Raw genomic sequence first — 16931 nt, 5'->3', positions numbered from 1 at the left:
GTCGAGGAAGAATACTGACCAGATGCCCAAACCACCTCAACTTGCTCCTTTCGATGCAGAGGAGCAGCAGCTCCACTCTGAGTCCCTCCCTGATGTCTGAGTTCCTTACCCTATCCGTAAGGCTGAGTCACTCTGCGACGGAAACTCATTTCGATCGCTTGTGTCATTCCCTTACTCGTGAACAAGACCTGAGATACGTAAACTCCTCCACTTGGGGAGGGCCTCTCTCCCCACCGAGAGGGTTGGGGGTAAGTGCTCGGACTTGATTTTTACGAACTCTGGTGCACCACAGGGGACAGTTTTATCTCCTTTTTTATTTACACTGTACACAGCTGACTATAGGCACAGTTTACCATCTTGTCACTTACAGAAGTTCTCTGATGACACTGCCCTACTGGGCCTGATCTCCCGGTGTGACGACCTGGCTTACAGGGAGGAAGTTAACTCCTTTGTTGGATGGTGTGATGCAAATTTTCTACAACTCAATGTTGGCAAAACACAAGAGCTGGTTATTGATTTTAGAAAGAAAAAACAAACATTCTCTCCAGTGGTCATCAAAGGCCAACCTGTAGAAACTGTGGAGACATATAAATATCTAGGGGTGTACCTCGACGATAAGTTAAACTGGAAAAGGAACAGTGATGCTGTTGTTAAAAAGGCCCGGTCCAGATTGTTTTTTCTTAGGAAGCTATAAGATCCTTTGATATAAGTAGGAGGCTCTTGAATGTGTTTTATCAGGGGATTATGGCCAGTGTGTTGTTTTATGTTGTGTTGTGTTGTGTTGGGGCAGGAGCCTCACTGCTGAGGACAAAAACAGGATCAACAAAATGATCAAGAAATCTGGCTCAAAGGATCACCCCCTTCACCAGATTTTTAAGGATCTCGGGAGCTCTTTCAGTGGGCGAATGTTAATGCCCCAGTGCTCCACTGAACGTTTTAGGAACTCTTTTATTCCAGCTGTAGTGCGTTTTTACAATGAGCATTTCGTATGATTGTATATTTGATATTTTTATCATGATTGTGGCTTATAGCAGTGACCATTGAATGTTTTATTGTGTGGATGTGCATGTTGTGTTTACTTGTCCAAGGCAATTCAATTTCTCCCTTGGGGATTAATAAAGACAACCTTGAACCTTGAACCTTAAACCACCCTTTTCCGGTCAAAAACCATGGTCTCAGATATGGAGGTGCTGATCCTCATCCCAGCCGCTTCACACTTGGCTGCAAATCTCCCCAGCAAGAGCTGAAGGTCCGAGCTCAATGAAGCTAGGATCATCCGCAAAAAGCAGAGATGACATTTTCCTGCCACCAAACTCGACACCCTCCACACCACGGCTGCACCTAGAAATCCTGTCCATAAGGATTATAAACAGGACCGGTGACAAAGGGCAGCCCTGGCAAAAGACCATCCCTCCCATAATCCTGGAGCGCCACCCACAGGGTGCCCCTGGAGACATGGTCATAAGCCTTTTACAAATCCGCACAACACATGTGGATTGGTTGGGCAAACTTCCATGACCCCTCCATCACCCTAGCAAGGGTATAGAGCTGGTCCACAGTTCCACAACCAGGATGAAAACCACGTTGCTCCTCCTCAATCTGGGATTTAACTATCTACCAGACCCTCCTGTCCATTACCCTATAGTAGACCTTTCCAGGGAGGCTGAGGAATGTGATCCCCCTATAGTTGGAACACACCCTCTGGTACCCCTTCTTAAAAATGGGGACCACTACCCTGGTTTGCCACACCACAAGAACTGCCCCCGATGACCATGCAATGTTGCAGAGACGTGTCAACCACATTTTTATAACTTAATGAGTTTATTTTTTCTGATGTTAATCTATTTCTGTTTTGAGATTATTACGATTTTATGACTGTTTTATTTTGTTTAGATCAATGTGAAGCACTTTGTGATTCTATGTCTGTGATAAATGCTATATAAATAAAATTTACTTACTTACTTAATTACAACAGTACAACATCCAAAGCCATGAGATACCCAGGATGAATCTCGTCCACCCCAGGGGCTCCGCTGCTGTGCAGTTGTTTGACTACCTCAGCTACTTCTGCCCCAGAAATTGGACGGTCCGTTCCCTGGTCTCCCAGCTCTGGTTCCTCCTCAGAATATGCATCGGTGGGATTGAGGAGCTCCTCAAATGATTCCTTTCACTGTTTGCCAGAACCTCTTTGAAGCCGATCGACAGTTTTTTTCCATAGCCTCGCCAAACTCCTCCCATGCCCAAGCTTTTGCCTCAGAACTTGTCACTGCTGCACCTCGCTTGGCCGTCCGGTACCTGTCTGCTGCTTCTGGAGACCCACAAAACAGCCATAACCTGTAGGCCTCCTACAACCTGACGGCTCTTCTAACCTCTGGTATCCACCAGCGGGTACAGGGGTTACCGCTACGACTGGCACCTGCCACCTTGCGACCACAGCTATCCTCAACAATCACAGAGCGGAACAGGGCCCATTCGGACTCAATGTCCCCTACTGCTTTTGGGACACGGTCAAAGCTCTGCCGTAGCTGGGAATTGAAGACCATCTTGACCAGTTCTTCTGCCAGGCGTTCCCAGCAAACCCTCACTATAAGTTTGGGTCTGCCAGGTCTGCACGGCATCCTACCCTGCCATCTGACCCAACTCATCACCAAGTAGTGATTAGTTTGACAAATCTGCTCCTCTCTTCACCCACATACAGCCGCAGGTCAGATGATACGACCACAAAGTCAGTCATCGACTTGTGACCTCGGTTGCCCTGGTATCAAGTATATCAATGGGCATCCTTATGTTCGAACATGGTGTTCGTTATGGCCAAACTGCAGTCCAATAACAAAACACCCTTCTGGTTCAGAGTGGGCGGGCCGTTCCCCCCAATCACGCCCTTCCAGGTCATGCTGTCATCGCCCACGTGAGCGTTGAAGTCCCCCAGCAAGACAGTGGAATCCCCAGTTGGAGCACCATCTAGAACTCCTCGCAGGGACTAAATAGGATGGGTACTCTGAACTGCTATTTGGTGCATAAGCACAAACAACAGTCAGGACTCGTTCTCCCACCTGAAGACACAGGGAACTACCTTCTCGTCCCCTGGAGTAAACCCCAACATATTGGCAGTGAGTCTTGGGGCTAACAAAAAGCCCTCTGCCTCTCACCCGGATCAACTCCAGCAAAGAAGAGTGTCCAACCCCTCTCCAGGACTCGATTCAGGAGACAATGCTATGTCGAGGTAAGTCCAACTATATCTAGCCGGTGTCGCTCAACCTCTTCCACAAGCTCCAGCTCCTTCCCCGCCAGAGAGGTTACATTCCATGTCCCAAATGCCAGTTTTCTTGTCAGGGGATTAGACCGCCAAAGCTCCCGCCTCGGTCTGCCACCTAATCCACAATGCACCAGACCCTTCATATTCCTTCTGCAGATGGTGGGTCCACAGTTGGATGAGCCCATGTATCCGGTTTGGGCTGGGCCCAGCCAGGTCCCATGGGCAAAAGCCCAACCACTAGGCGCTCGCCCGTGGGCCCCAACCCCAGGCCTGGCTGCAGGGTAGGGCTCCAGTAACCCTCCGGGCCGGGTCCTCTGCCTCTTTGTTTTTTCCTCCATGAAAGGTCTTCTGAACCGTTCTTTGTCTCACCCTTCACCTAAGACCAATTTTTCATGGGAGACCTTACCAGGGCTCAGACAACAAAGCTCCTAGGATCATTAGGGCACACAAACTCCTCCACCACGATAAGGTGACAGAGTTCAAGGAGGAGCAAACAAGATCCACAAGATGAAATTTCATTTTTACACACTTGATTTACCGGATTTGGGTTTGATCTTCTGTTTGTAACACAGCATTCTCATTCTCTAATGCCGTTTATACTGTGACAGTTTTTCTGAGCAGTTACTGGGTAAAATGTTGCTGCATCTTCAAGTTATTATCTTCTGAACAAAAAAGGGTTTTCATTCTAAAAACATTGCTGGGTTCTTTATTTATTTTATTTCTTTATTTATTTTGAGCACAATTGGGTGAATTTACTAGATTGGTAAAATGCATTCATGCATTTCGTTCAGGCGATGCTGATTGCCTTTTTAGTTAATTAGATGAATAAGCATGTGTGAAGTGATGCTTTATACCTCATCCATCACAAGGGGCCATTTTACTCTGTTGGCTTCATTAGGATTGCTTTGCATATTGTTCATTTTGAGTCTCTTATGCAGCATTTGGTTAGTACTTTTGTCTAAGTTAACATTCTGAGTGCCTCTCCTCATAATGACATCTAAATTTTCGAACTACAACAACACATCTTGTGAAATGATGCTTGTTTTTTAAGGATTTGTGTTCCTTCTTCAACTCCTGAGCTGTTCTTCTTTGTGATGTGAAGATCAGAGGACACAGCTTTCTTATTATGCAAGCATCCTCCACTCGGTAAATTTAAAACATATACGACATCAGTAATGCTCATCAGACAGCACAAACTCACACATAATAATATAAATATATTTAGTTAAAATCAGTTTGTTTCCTTTAAAATGAAGAGTTGACAAAGGTTTTTAGAAATGAGGAATCACCCCAGCAATCTCATTCATTAAAGAATAAGCTTTAAGACTTAAGGCTTTAAGATTAGTGTGATTATTTAGGCTGTAGAAGCATCAAAAGTCATAATTCAGATCAGACTGAACACTTTTATTAACCTACTGGTGATGAAAACGTCGCATGGAAGCTGCAGCGATTCTGGGTGGAAGGAAAGTGATCCGACAGGAAGCTTGGTTCCATCTGATGGTGAAAGCAGCAGACAGGAGGTGAGGGGTCAGTAAAAAGAGTACCGTGTGTGTGTGTGTGTGTGTGTGTGTGTGTGTGTGTGTGTGTGTGTGTGTGTGTGTGTGTGTGTGTGTGTGTGTGTTACAGGTGATGGACCTGAGTACACACAAGATGATTTGATACTTGACAGACTCTGTTTCATTACTGGGACCCTGCAAAATAAAATGCATGCTCACGCTCACACGCACACACACACACACACACACACACACACACACACACACACACACACACACACACACACACACACACACACACACACACATGTAATATGCAGGTTTTCTTAAAATATAATGACTAGAACTACAGCAGTCTATTCAGGGTCTTAAAATATTTTCTAATAATTTCCAAAAGCTAAGCTAATATTCCAGTTTCAATTTCCATGTTTAACATTTTGGATGTGGTTTTCGTCCTGGCCGTGGAACTGTGGACCAGCTCTATACCCTTGCAAGGGTGATGGAGGGGGCATGGGAGTTTGCCCAACCAATCCACATGTGCTTTGTGGATTTGGAGAAGGCTTATGACCGTGTCCCCAGGGGCACCCTGTGGGGGACGCTCCAGGAGTATGGGGTGGGTGGCTTTCTGTTAAGGGCCATTCAGTCCCTTTACCAGAGGAGCGTGAGTTTGGTCCGCATAGCCGGTAGTAAGTCGGACCTGTTCCCAGTGAGGGTTGGACTCCGCCAGGGCTGCCCTTTGTCACCGGTTCTGTTCATCACTTTTATGGACAGAATTTCTAGACGCAGCCGTGGTGTGGAGTGTGTCGAGTTTGGTGGCAGGAGAATCTCGTCTCTGCTTTTTGCGGATGATGTGGTCCTCCTAGCTTCATCCAGCTCTGACCTTCAGCTCTTGCTGGGTAGGTTCGCGGCCGAATGTGAAGCGGCTGGGATGAGGATCAGCACCTCCAAATCTGAGACCATGGTTCTCGACCGGAAAAGGGTGGCTTGCCACCTCTGGGTCGGGGGAGAGGTCCTACCTCAAGTGGAGGAGTTTAAGTATCTCGGGGTCTTGTTCACGAGTGAGGGTAGGAGGGATCGGGAGATCGACAGGCGGATTGGTTCGGCGTCTGCAGTGATGCGGATGCTGAGCCGATCTGTCGTGGGGAAGAGGGAGCTGAGCCAGAAAGCCAGGCTCTCGATTTACCGGTCGATCTACGTCCCAATCCTCACCTATGGTCATGAGCTTTGGGTAATGACCGAAAGAACGAGATCGCGGATACAAGCGGCCGAAATGAGTTTCCTCCGTAGGGTGGCCGGGCTCAGCCTTAGAGATAGGGTGAGGAGCTCGGACATTCGGGAGGGACTCGGAGTAGAACCGCTGCTCCTCCGGATCGAAAGGAGCCAGTTGAGGTGGTTTGGGCATCTGGTCAGGATGCCTCCTGGACGCCTCCCCGGGGAGGTGTTTCGGGCATGTCCTGCCGGCAGAAGGCCCCCGGGTCGACCCAGGACACGTTGGAGAGATTACATCTCCAATCTGGTCCGGGAACGCCTTGGGGTCCTGCCGGAGGAGCTGGTGGACAAGGCCGGGGAGAGGACGGCCTGGAGCTCCCTAATTGGGATGCTGCCCCCGCGACCCGGACCCGGATAAGCGGAGGAAGACGAAGACGAAGACGAAACATTTTGGATGACTTGATTTTGCTTAAATTTGTAAGCCCATAACTGTTGATATATAATTTCTTCCATTATTGTCTTCTTAGTTTCGGTGTAAAAAATGTCTGCCTCCTCCTCAGCTAATGCTGGGGTAAAATGTGAGCGTGAACTTTAGTGTTGTTGGTTTGACACATGTGACTGACAGGTGTTTCTGTGGGCAGATGTGTGACTTTTTTCACTTTAAAAACTAAAATCACACTTTCTTCTTTCACACCTTTCCCAGTAGATTCTGACAGAGCTGAAGAGGTGTAGCAAAACACGAACACCTTGACACACACGCTCTAGATTTTATGTGCAAATGATTCAAAAAGAAGATTGGGTGTGCAACAATAATTTATCTTTGATTACGTAATGTTGATGTAAAAAGACCAATGAAGCCTTTATTGGAGTCTGACATATTATTTTTGCAGGTACAGGAAGAAGATAAACAAACACACTGAGGGGCCTAGAGTCAAGATCCCAACTGTGGAGCAGCAGAACCACCCATCTCACACAAAGATGGGCTTCTTGGAAGAAAAATACTGTTACACATTAGGGGGTGTGATGGTGTCACCACAGAATGTAAACCTAAACACCAAAAAAAAAAAAAAGACTGAGATCTCCAAGATTTTCAAGGTTTTGTATGCACCTTCAACTACAAAACATTAAGAAGTGAAATAATGATGATTTCATATTTGATGTTGATGATGATCACATAAAGCCGCATGGTGACACATCCTTACACTTAATGGAAATGCTGTGTGCTGTTTTTGTTATGCAGACACCTCAGTAGAACCAGAAAAGTGCATCACCTACAATGTGTGTCAAACATCCCCTACACACACACACACACACACACACACACACACACACACACACAATTTAAAGTGAATGACGAAATAAAAGCTTCCTCAAAAGTTAATGAAGGGGAAAAACAGCAACACAGATAACTGCAGATGGAGATGCCCCCTTATCCATTTTTAAAGAAAGAGATGGTTTGCTGCGCGCGCGCACACACACACACACACACACAAACACACATCAGTGCCCTGTTAATAATAATGGAATAAAAGCGTATTGCATCAGGTGATGTGTTGAGGTGATGGAGGCATCACACCCATGTAAACATGAGCAGAGCTTTTATCAGCTGAAGAAGACGAGGAGATGAAGATTAACAGGTCAGACTCATCTTGGACGTCACCTCTTTTGGTGAAATGGGTTAATTCCTACAACGCAAAAAGATTATTTTCATCTTCGCTTCGTTTATTTTACATTTCTAACTACAGCTTTGTAAAATTCAATAATCACTATGAGTTTCCTTTGGTATGAATAATGTTAACAAAAGTACTTAGAGAGCTTATTTGAATCTGATGTAAAATTTAAAAAAAGAATAATAATCATACAGAGAAAGAACTGATGAAATATCTTGACTTCTTCATAGATGTTCAACAATTTAAGAGTGATTTGAAATTAGCACTGGAGAATAAATGCATAAGATTATGGGGCAGGTGGGAGAAAAAGCAGTTAAAACTAGGGGTGGGACTCAATTGAAAATTAATCTAAATAAATAGAAGCTTTGTAATTAATCAAGCTTGCTTAATTACATTTTAATTGTTCAATTCAGTTCAGGTTTATTAATATAGCACCAAATCACAACAAGAGTCGTCTCGAGGCACTTCACAAAGTAAACATTCAGTTCATTAAGCCAATCAGTAAAAAGTTTGCTACACAAGGAACCCAGCAGACTGCATCAAGTCACTGACTAGTGTCAGAGACTTTACAGCAATCCTCATACTAAGCAAGCATGTAGCGACAGTGGAGAGGAAAACTCCCTTTTAACAGGAAGAAACCTCCAGAGGATCCTGGCTCAGTATAAGCAGCTGAGGGCGACAATGTCCTCTGCTGCCTGCGCTCCCCTCTCCGATGATGCAGTCCCATGTGCGATCCAATGTGTAAACCCCATCGTCTCTGTTCATAGTTGTTCAGAGACGATGGGGTTTACACATTGGATCGCACATGGGACTGCATCATCGGAGAGCGGGCGGCAGAGGGCGACAACGTCCTCTGCTGCCCGTGGATAAATGGAAGAGGAAGTGACGCCACCATCAGCGTCAGCTCTGAGGATGTTTGCAGCCGCGAACGAAACTGTCAGCAAGGTAAAGAGAAACTTTTTCTGTGTTTTAAAAAAGAACCAACAATGCAGTTAGAAAAGCAACACAGTAAGAACATACCAAAGATGTTTAAAGAAAAATACAGACAACAAGGAACAAAGGACTTCCGCTGTTTGGAACGTTCACACCAAAAACGCGCACGTCTAAGGAACCAATTTAAGATGCCGGGACGAAAACATCACGCCAACAAGCCTACAGCTGAAAACACCGATCCGGACCAAGACAGCATAGAACATAATGGAAAGAACACAGAAAGCACTACTCAAAGAAAGGATAAGAAACGTCTCAACCAAACAGAAACAAGTGGAAAACGAACTGGAAAGAAGACATCTGGACTTAAAAAGGAATTACAAACTAGATGAAAAAAATGGAGGAACAAATTAAAGGACACATGATGGAACAACAGGAAAAAGAGTTCATAAAAATAAAAGAAAGACACATAAAGAAGTTAAACAAACTCATCAACAAGAAAAAGAGAAAAAAATACAAGATAACACCACAAAAGCTCATGGGTATGCAACCTTTCACAATACAAACTAACAGAAGCAGAAGAAAGCATATTAAAAAAAGGTTTAAATTTTGCAGAAACGCCAAAGAAAATACCATACGATGAATTTACTGTAGCAACAGAACTAGCATGTCAACAGATCACAGATGAGGGAAAGAAAGCAGAGCTTAGAAATAATGTAGTTGGGATATTAAAGAACAGCAAAATTCAACACAGCAATATTACAAAAGAAGAACAATCAGCCATGACAGCTTTATCCCAAAATGAACAGATAATTATTCTACCGGCAGACAAAGGAAGAACCACAGTGGTAATGGACAAAGAAACATATAAACAACAGATGAAATAGATGCTAAAGGACAAAAATACATACAAAATACTTTAAAAAGGCCCAACAGAAAACATTAAGAAAAACATGAAAAAACTACTGAAGCTACTACAAGAAAAAGGCAAAATAACAGAAAAAATGTACAAACACTGGATTCCTACAGCAAACATAACACCAAGAATATATGGAACTCCAAAAATACACAAACCCCACTTAGACCAATAGTACACAGCATAGGTACACCAACATACAACATGGCAAAAGAAATCAGCAAAACCATCAGCCCGTTATTAGGTAACACATACCAACATTGCAAAAATAGTATAGAACTGGCAAAAGAACTAATGGAGATTACAATAGAAGATAACAGCAAACTCATCTCACATGACGTCACATCCCTGTTCACAAAAACACCAACCCAAAAAACCATAGACATAGTAGTTAACAGAATCAGACAGGACGAGACTTTACACAAAAGAACAAACCTCACAGCAGATGACATAGCACAACTGATAGGACTGGTAGCTAACTCCACTTACTTCACATATGATGACACAATGTACAAACAACAGGAAAGCTTCACCATGGGTAACCCGTTATCAGCCACCCTGTACAAGTTTTTCATAGAAGACCTAGAACAAAACAGCATAGCCACTGCTCCCCAAACTGCAAAATAAAATTATGGAAACGCTACGTAGACGACATACTGGAAATCATATAAAGGACAAACAGAAACACTAACACAACACTTGAATAACATTGACGACACAGGCAGCATAAAGTTCACTTATGAGACAGAAACAGATGGCAGTATAGCATTTACAGACATGAAAAAAACCAGGCAGACCGACGGGACCCTAAACACAAACCTGCAGAAACCCGGCATGGGCAATAAACAAAGGAAAACAACAAACAACAGAAAGAAAAGAACAACCTAAGCAAAGAACCAGAAACCCTGAAAGACAACAACCAAGACCAGTGATAACCTTACCATACATCTAAGGCATAACAGAAAAAATAAGAGCAACTATGAAAAAACACAACATAAACACACCAACAAAACCATACACAACAGTTTGAAACAGACTAGTGCACCCAAAAGACAAGAAACTAGCTGGACATAAATGTGAAGCCAGTTACAAAATCCCATGCAAACTCTGCAATAAAACATACATAGGAGAAACCGGACGCCAACTCAACACACGAACAATAGAACATAGAAAGGGGTGCGAGAAAGAGGCAAGTCAAAAACACACAAGAGCAGCAAAACAAGAAGCAGAAAGCACAAAAAAAGAAGTCAGCCATAACAGATCACTGCACAAGAGAAAACCATGTAATAGACTGGGACAACACAAGGATCATAAACACCGAACAACAGAAATACAAAAGATGGATAAAAGAAGCTATCGAGATAAGGAGATGTGGATGTGGGACTATGAACAGAGACGATGGGGTCTACACACTGGATCATGCATGGGACTGCATCATCGGAGAGGGGAGAGCAGGCAGCAGTAGGCGACAACGTCCTCTGCTGCCCGCGGATAAACGGAGCAGGAAGTGGTGCCACCATCAGCGTCAGCTCTGAGGATGTTTGCAGAACGAACGAAGCTGTCAGCAAGGTAAAGAGAAACCTTTTCTGTGATTTAAAAAACAAACAGTGCAGTTAGAAAAGCAACACAGCAAGAACATACCAAATATGCTTAAAGAAAACTACCATTGTGGGATTTGTCTGGATGTGTAAATATTAGTATATATGTTGTTGATGCAGTGTAAATGAACATGGAACATTGTAAATGCTGTGAACTGAACTGAACACTAGGTGGCAGCAGATCACTGCTCATATATATAGAGGTGTAGTGTAGAGTTCATGGGAAGTTCTGCTGAAGGTTTCAAGATGAATGATGTATGTTTGTCCCTCCTGCTAGAACAAAGTTCATTTGGATAAAGTTACTGCCTGCCTGCTTTCTGCCGACTACAAAACATAACAGATGATTTTTTTCTACCTTTCTTTTTGTCATGAAGAGTAATGTGTCATGATTCAGTTAATTGTTGTTTTAGTTGTTTGGAGCATGTTACAAGGTTTTTATGGTCTTGTAGCCTAGGCTCTGCTGTTTTGTCAGATGTTCAGCTTGATGACATTTCTTAAAATATAGGGTACACATTTTGACGCTAAACCTTCCGACCCCCAATGTGGGGGCGCTCAGACTCAAATGGGAAAAAATTTAACGAGTTATTTTTTTAAATTAATTAATCATAGTTAACGCGCTAAATTCCCACCCCTGGTTAAAACACAAAATAAACAGAACTAGAATCTTTATCATTTTCATCGGTTATTTACATATCACACCTGAAGACGTGTGTGCAACTTTGCTCGTATCAATTTAAATTTTCCCTTTCATTATGTAAATAAAACTGGAGTTTAAGATTGTGTTTTGCCACACAATTCTAAAAGGTACATATTTGCAAAGTGAAAGACTTCAACAAGCTGAACTAGCTTAGGCAGAAGTTATTAGAAGTAATGTATGTGTTATAATTTGAGGATGATTTTTATAATTTTCTTTGCTTGTTGAACATCCATTTCTTTGAACCCAGAAAAGGAGTTTAAGGTCATCAAGTTTAGTCCTGCTTTGGTCCTCAAAATAATAAAACCAACAATAAAGAGACAAAGGCTTTTACTTCACTCCAGCTCACATTGGTGACAAACATTTGCATGCATAATTTAAGGTCAACAGTGTGATGTCAAACAGATAGAGAGGAAGACGGTGTTTATGCTAATGCCTTGTCAGACAGCGAGGGCAGCGACTCTCTGACACCATCTATAAATAATGAGACAAGATCACAGAAAAGCTCTGAGTATGAGCCAAACAACGCTGCTCGTGGCAAACATGGACTCCTGACAGCAGGCTGAGTGTGTGTACAGCTTTTGGGAGTGTGTTTGTTTGTTTATTGATGTTTGTGTTTGTCTCACAGCTGGGGGTGTTCAACCTGTTTGTAAACATGTGTGTAAACATATTTGTACATGAGTACGCCTCTGAGATAAAAAGGTATTCTGTGTTATCCGTATGGACAGGAAGAACAAAGCTGAGATCATGAAAATAAAATAAAATTAGACTTTAATAACTGGGGCATCTGTTTATTAAAGTATGGTGGCCTTTAGGTTCAAATTAGAACATTTCACTAAACAAGAATATTTAACAGCATTTTACAAAGTCAGAGACTTCTAAGCTTTTTAGTACAACCATCCACACACTGGCGGTGATAAACCAGCTGCCCCGGGACCACCAGGCCTGGGTTTGAACTAACAACCCATTAACCCAACCCTTGAGCAACCATCGCCCACCGAAAAACAACTATACAAATAAACAAACAAATATGAAACACAACTTTTCATTATAGGAAAATGTAAATGCTAATTATAGTTCTTTTTTATGGGCAGATGTCTTCATTTTGTTTTTATTTCGTAAAAGAAAAACTGTTTAAAAAACACTAAAGGTGGAGTTTCAACATCCAGATGCAAGGATATGGAGTTATTTCTGCTACTGATATCATTATATTGTCTAGAAGCAGCACACGAGGTCAGGGAAGACCCCGTGTGTGTGTGTGTGTGTGTGTGTGTGTGTGTGTGTGTGTGTGTGTGTGTGTGTGTGTGTGTGTGTGTGTGTGTGTGTGTGTGTGTGTGTGTGTGTGTGTGTGTGTGTGTGTGTGTGTGTGTGTGTGTGTGTATGTGAGCGCGTGTTTGTGTGTGAGCGCAGGATTAGCGTGCTTTTTCAGTCCTCCGGCTGTAATCAGACGGGACATCGGCTCCACAACGGCTTGAACACCACCCACTGTGAGAGTGCCCCTGTCCCCTTTCACTCCAGTGTGTGTTTGTGACTCTGCTGATGTGTTTGGAGTTAAAATACAAACTTCCCTCCCCAAACTTGAGTTTCAAGCAGCAGCTAAATGAAATCTTTTAACCATGCCTCTTGCATGTTCATTATTTTTATTATTATTTTAGAAAATGTCAAAGCACAAATAGATTTTTTGAAGTGAAAATTTTGCCCTGAGTAGAAAAGCTGCCGCAGCTCATTGGATTAATGCTTACGAGGTTTTCTTTTATTTTGTTAGATAAACGGCCCTCACTGATCAGGTTAGCCCGAGCCCTCTGACCCTGAACCAGCATGTCTGCTGTTGGTTTGACCCTTGACCTTTTCTTTTGTCTTTGAGACTCAATGCCCCAAATGCACTCCCACACACACACACACACACACACACACACACACACACACACACACACACACACACACACACACACACACACTCCTACTTGGCCTATTATCCTTGACAGCCTTTATGCTCATATTAAGATCTACTTCAGTGATCTCAGGGCTGTTTCAGCCATAAACTCTCATTTAGAGGAAATTAGCCTGAGTCCGAGTCTTGTTACTATCCCGTCCTTAACAGCATTAGGGCGTTCCTGTGGCTTTTAAATACCAACAAGGATGGATAGTACCATTCCAATAAACCTCCACCATCTTACTTTGTTAGCCATATGTAATAGCCACGCATTTATTGTTTGACATTATCGTATTGCCATTGTGCTGTCCTCTTATTGCCACGCAGCACTCACTGATTGTTATTAAAGAAACAAACAATGAAAGACAAGTTTCGTGATATCATTTCATCTTCTAACCAGACTAAAACCTAGCCAGGTTTACGGTGTTTGAGCAACTCACATAAGAAAAATCCTCAAAACTCAGAGAAGTTCAATTTTCATTTTCCTAATATTAAGAAAATACTTTGATGCTCCAGTGTGGCTGTTTAATCCCAGTTCAGACTCATCTCCATGCCTTAATCTTCCCAGCGAGACGGAGCGCCATCAGACCAAACCATAATCATCTTTTCCAATTACGCTCCATCTCAGACCACTTATTCCACACAAAAGGACCGCACTAATGCCGCACATCGCACAAATGCCTCAGAATTTAGCAAGAGACTTCAGTTTATACATTTGAAACAAATCATGATGAGATGGGCTTTTCTTAGTCAGAGATGTCTTAAAAAAAACTTTTATTTAAGAGCCACTGATCTGCATAGTTGGGCTGAAAATGCTACAGAGCAAAATTTGTTTATTTATTTGTCCAAAATGCACCTCTGCAGGGGAATTTGTTGCACTAAACAGTGTTTTCCAGGTTACTTGTAGCACACAGTGACGTGAATGTGTGCATTTAAGGAAGAGTAGATTTGGATTGGAAGCTGGTTCTGGGTGGGACAAGAGGGGATGGTAGCATGTGTTTGTCTTGGAGTGAAGCAGAGGGGATGGAGTAACGATAAGCACCACTTAGGCTCTTTGATCACAAAGGTTCATCAGTCTGCCGTCTGACCTGAGAAAGTCCTCTGCTGATGGATTAAAATATTCACCTCACACACTTTGTTCGATATTACTGTAACTTCCCAACAAATTCTCAAAAACTTCATCAAAGACATATTTACCCAGACGCTTCTTTCCTCCTTCCTGGACTGAGTTTGTCTGAAGACAAAGGGTTAAGGAGGAACAGAGCCTCTGAAGAGGTGCCTGCTTAACCTTTGATCTCATGGTGTGTGAGAGAGACGGAGGACGAAAAATGGAAACTGAGGCTGAGAGACTTCAACTTCAACCGACACATCATCATGTCATTAAATGTAATTCTGCTGGTTAGGCGTTTAACAGTTTCTCTTTCTGTTTTATCAATCCATTTTTTTAGGTAACAAAACTCAGAAGCGTGCAAAATTTGACTTTTTTTTTTAGAGAAACACATAATACATAAATAATTGCAAAAAGCTCTCAGAAGGGGAGTCAAAGCACCTCATCTTTCTTCCTCCTGTGTCCTACAGACCCCTCCCCTCTCTGGGCAGCAGGTTGTCAGTGAGGCAGTGCAGCTGGTGGAGATCAGAGATGCCAAACAACCTGTCAGAGATAAGAGGAGGACGAGGTATGCGCCGCACTTCCAAAACACTCTGGATCTGGCTGCTGAATGGACGCCGAGAGGCTCCGTAAGACATCGTAGTTAACACCGTTCCAACACCGCTGGATAAGGCTTCACGTGTTATCAGGTCCTTCACGCTCATACGTGTATTAGACCTGATAAAGAGCGCCGCTCTTAAACAAGTTTCCACTGTGGGGGTAAATAACCTTCTGGGAATAGTTTGTCTCTGCTGCTTCAAAAAGGACCCGTCTTACTGTCTGTTGAAAAAATTTATTCAGCTTCACTTTATAAATCTGTATCCCCCCCCCCCCCCCCCCCCCACACACACACACACACACACACACTCACCCATTAAACAAACATACAAACAAAAAAGTTTGTTCATCACAATAATTCATCTGATAGAGGGACAAAACAGACAAATCATCTTGTTCCACAACAAGGAAACTTTTCAGAGTAATAAATACTATTAGCAGGAACAATGCTTAAAAAACAGCTTATTACACACACACACACACACACACACACACACACACACACACACACACACACACACACACACACACACACACACACACACACACACACACACAACAAATACAGAAAAAGGAGTAATGTCATGTTAGGAACACCTTATGATGCGTTACTGCATGTTAAAACAGATTCAGGACTTTAAAACAAGCTGATGATGTCACCGGCGAGAGATCTTCACGGTTTGCTACAATATAATGAAAACATTTGGAGGAACGGAGAGGATGCAACACGGACGCGTTCGGATGCTGATGGACGAACTCGCTGCTCCTGAGGAGTCTGAGCTTTAACATTGACACAGCTACATTTCATTTTCTGCTGAGCAATCCCTGCATGTCAGAGATCAACAGCGGCCTCATGAATAATTCACACACAAACAAAAATGGAGCAACACACACACACAGTAAGGGAAAAACAAGACATCTGCGTGTTCATTGGCTGCTTCTTATTCAGCAGAGGCAGGCGATTGGTCAGACAAGGGGGTGACTGAGAGGACAGCAGTGACAGCCGTGTGACACTGAATTGTGCATTTACCCAGAATGCAATGCAAACAGTGTTTACAGGTCCCTCAGCCTTGTAGTGCGGTCTAAACAAAGTGTTTATCTCCATGGTGCGGTGCCTGCAGCTACAGTGGGCTGCCTCATTGGAAATGAACTCACAGCATCCTTGAACTGAACTGACAAGTTTTACATTCACTCACACACACACACACACACACACACACACACACACACACACACACACACACACACACACACACACACACACACACACACGCGCGCACTTAGACAGCCGGCGCCTTTTCTCCCTCATTGGGACTGAGCAAGGAGTTGTGTTTTGCTCCTCTAAAGGGAAGAACGTCGCCCTCAGGTTCTGTTGGGAGGGCTGAGATGATTTAGGAGGATAAATGTAACTGTCAGTATTCACGCTCTCCGTCCTTCACAATCCATGAAGGGAGAAATACTGAGAGGAGAGCAGCCCAGTCCTGCTCGATTCAGCCTTTAAAAACAGCTTACAGTGCAAACTTG

Source organism: Nothobranchius furzeri, chromosome 17, assembly GCF_043380555.1.
Source record: "Nothobranchius furzeri strain GRZ-AD chromosome 17, NfurGRZ-RIMD1, whole genome shotgun sequence".
Lineage (NCBI taxonomy): Eukaryota > Metazoa > Chordata > Actinopteri > Cyprinodontiformes > Nothobranchiidae > Nothobranchius > Nothobranchius furzeri.
The sequence above is the reverse complement of the archived record's forward strand: the minus strand, read 5'-3'. Positions refer to the sequence as shown.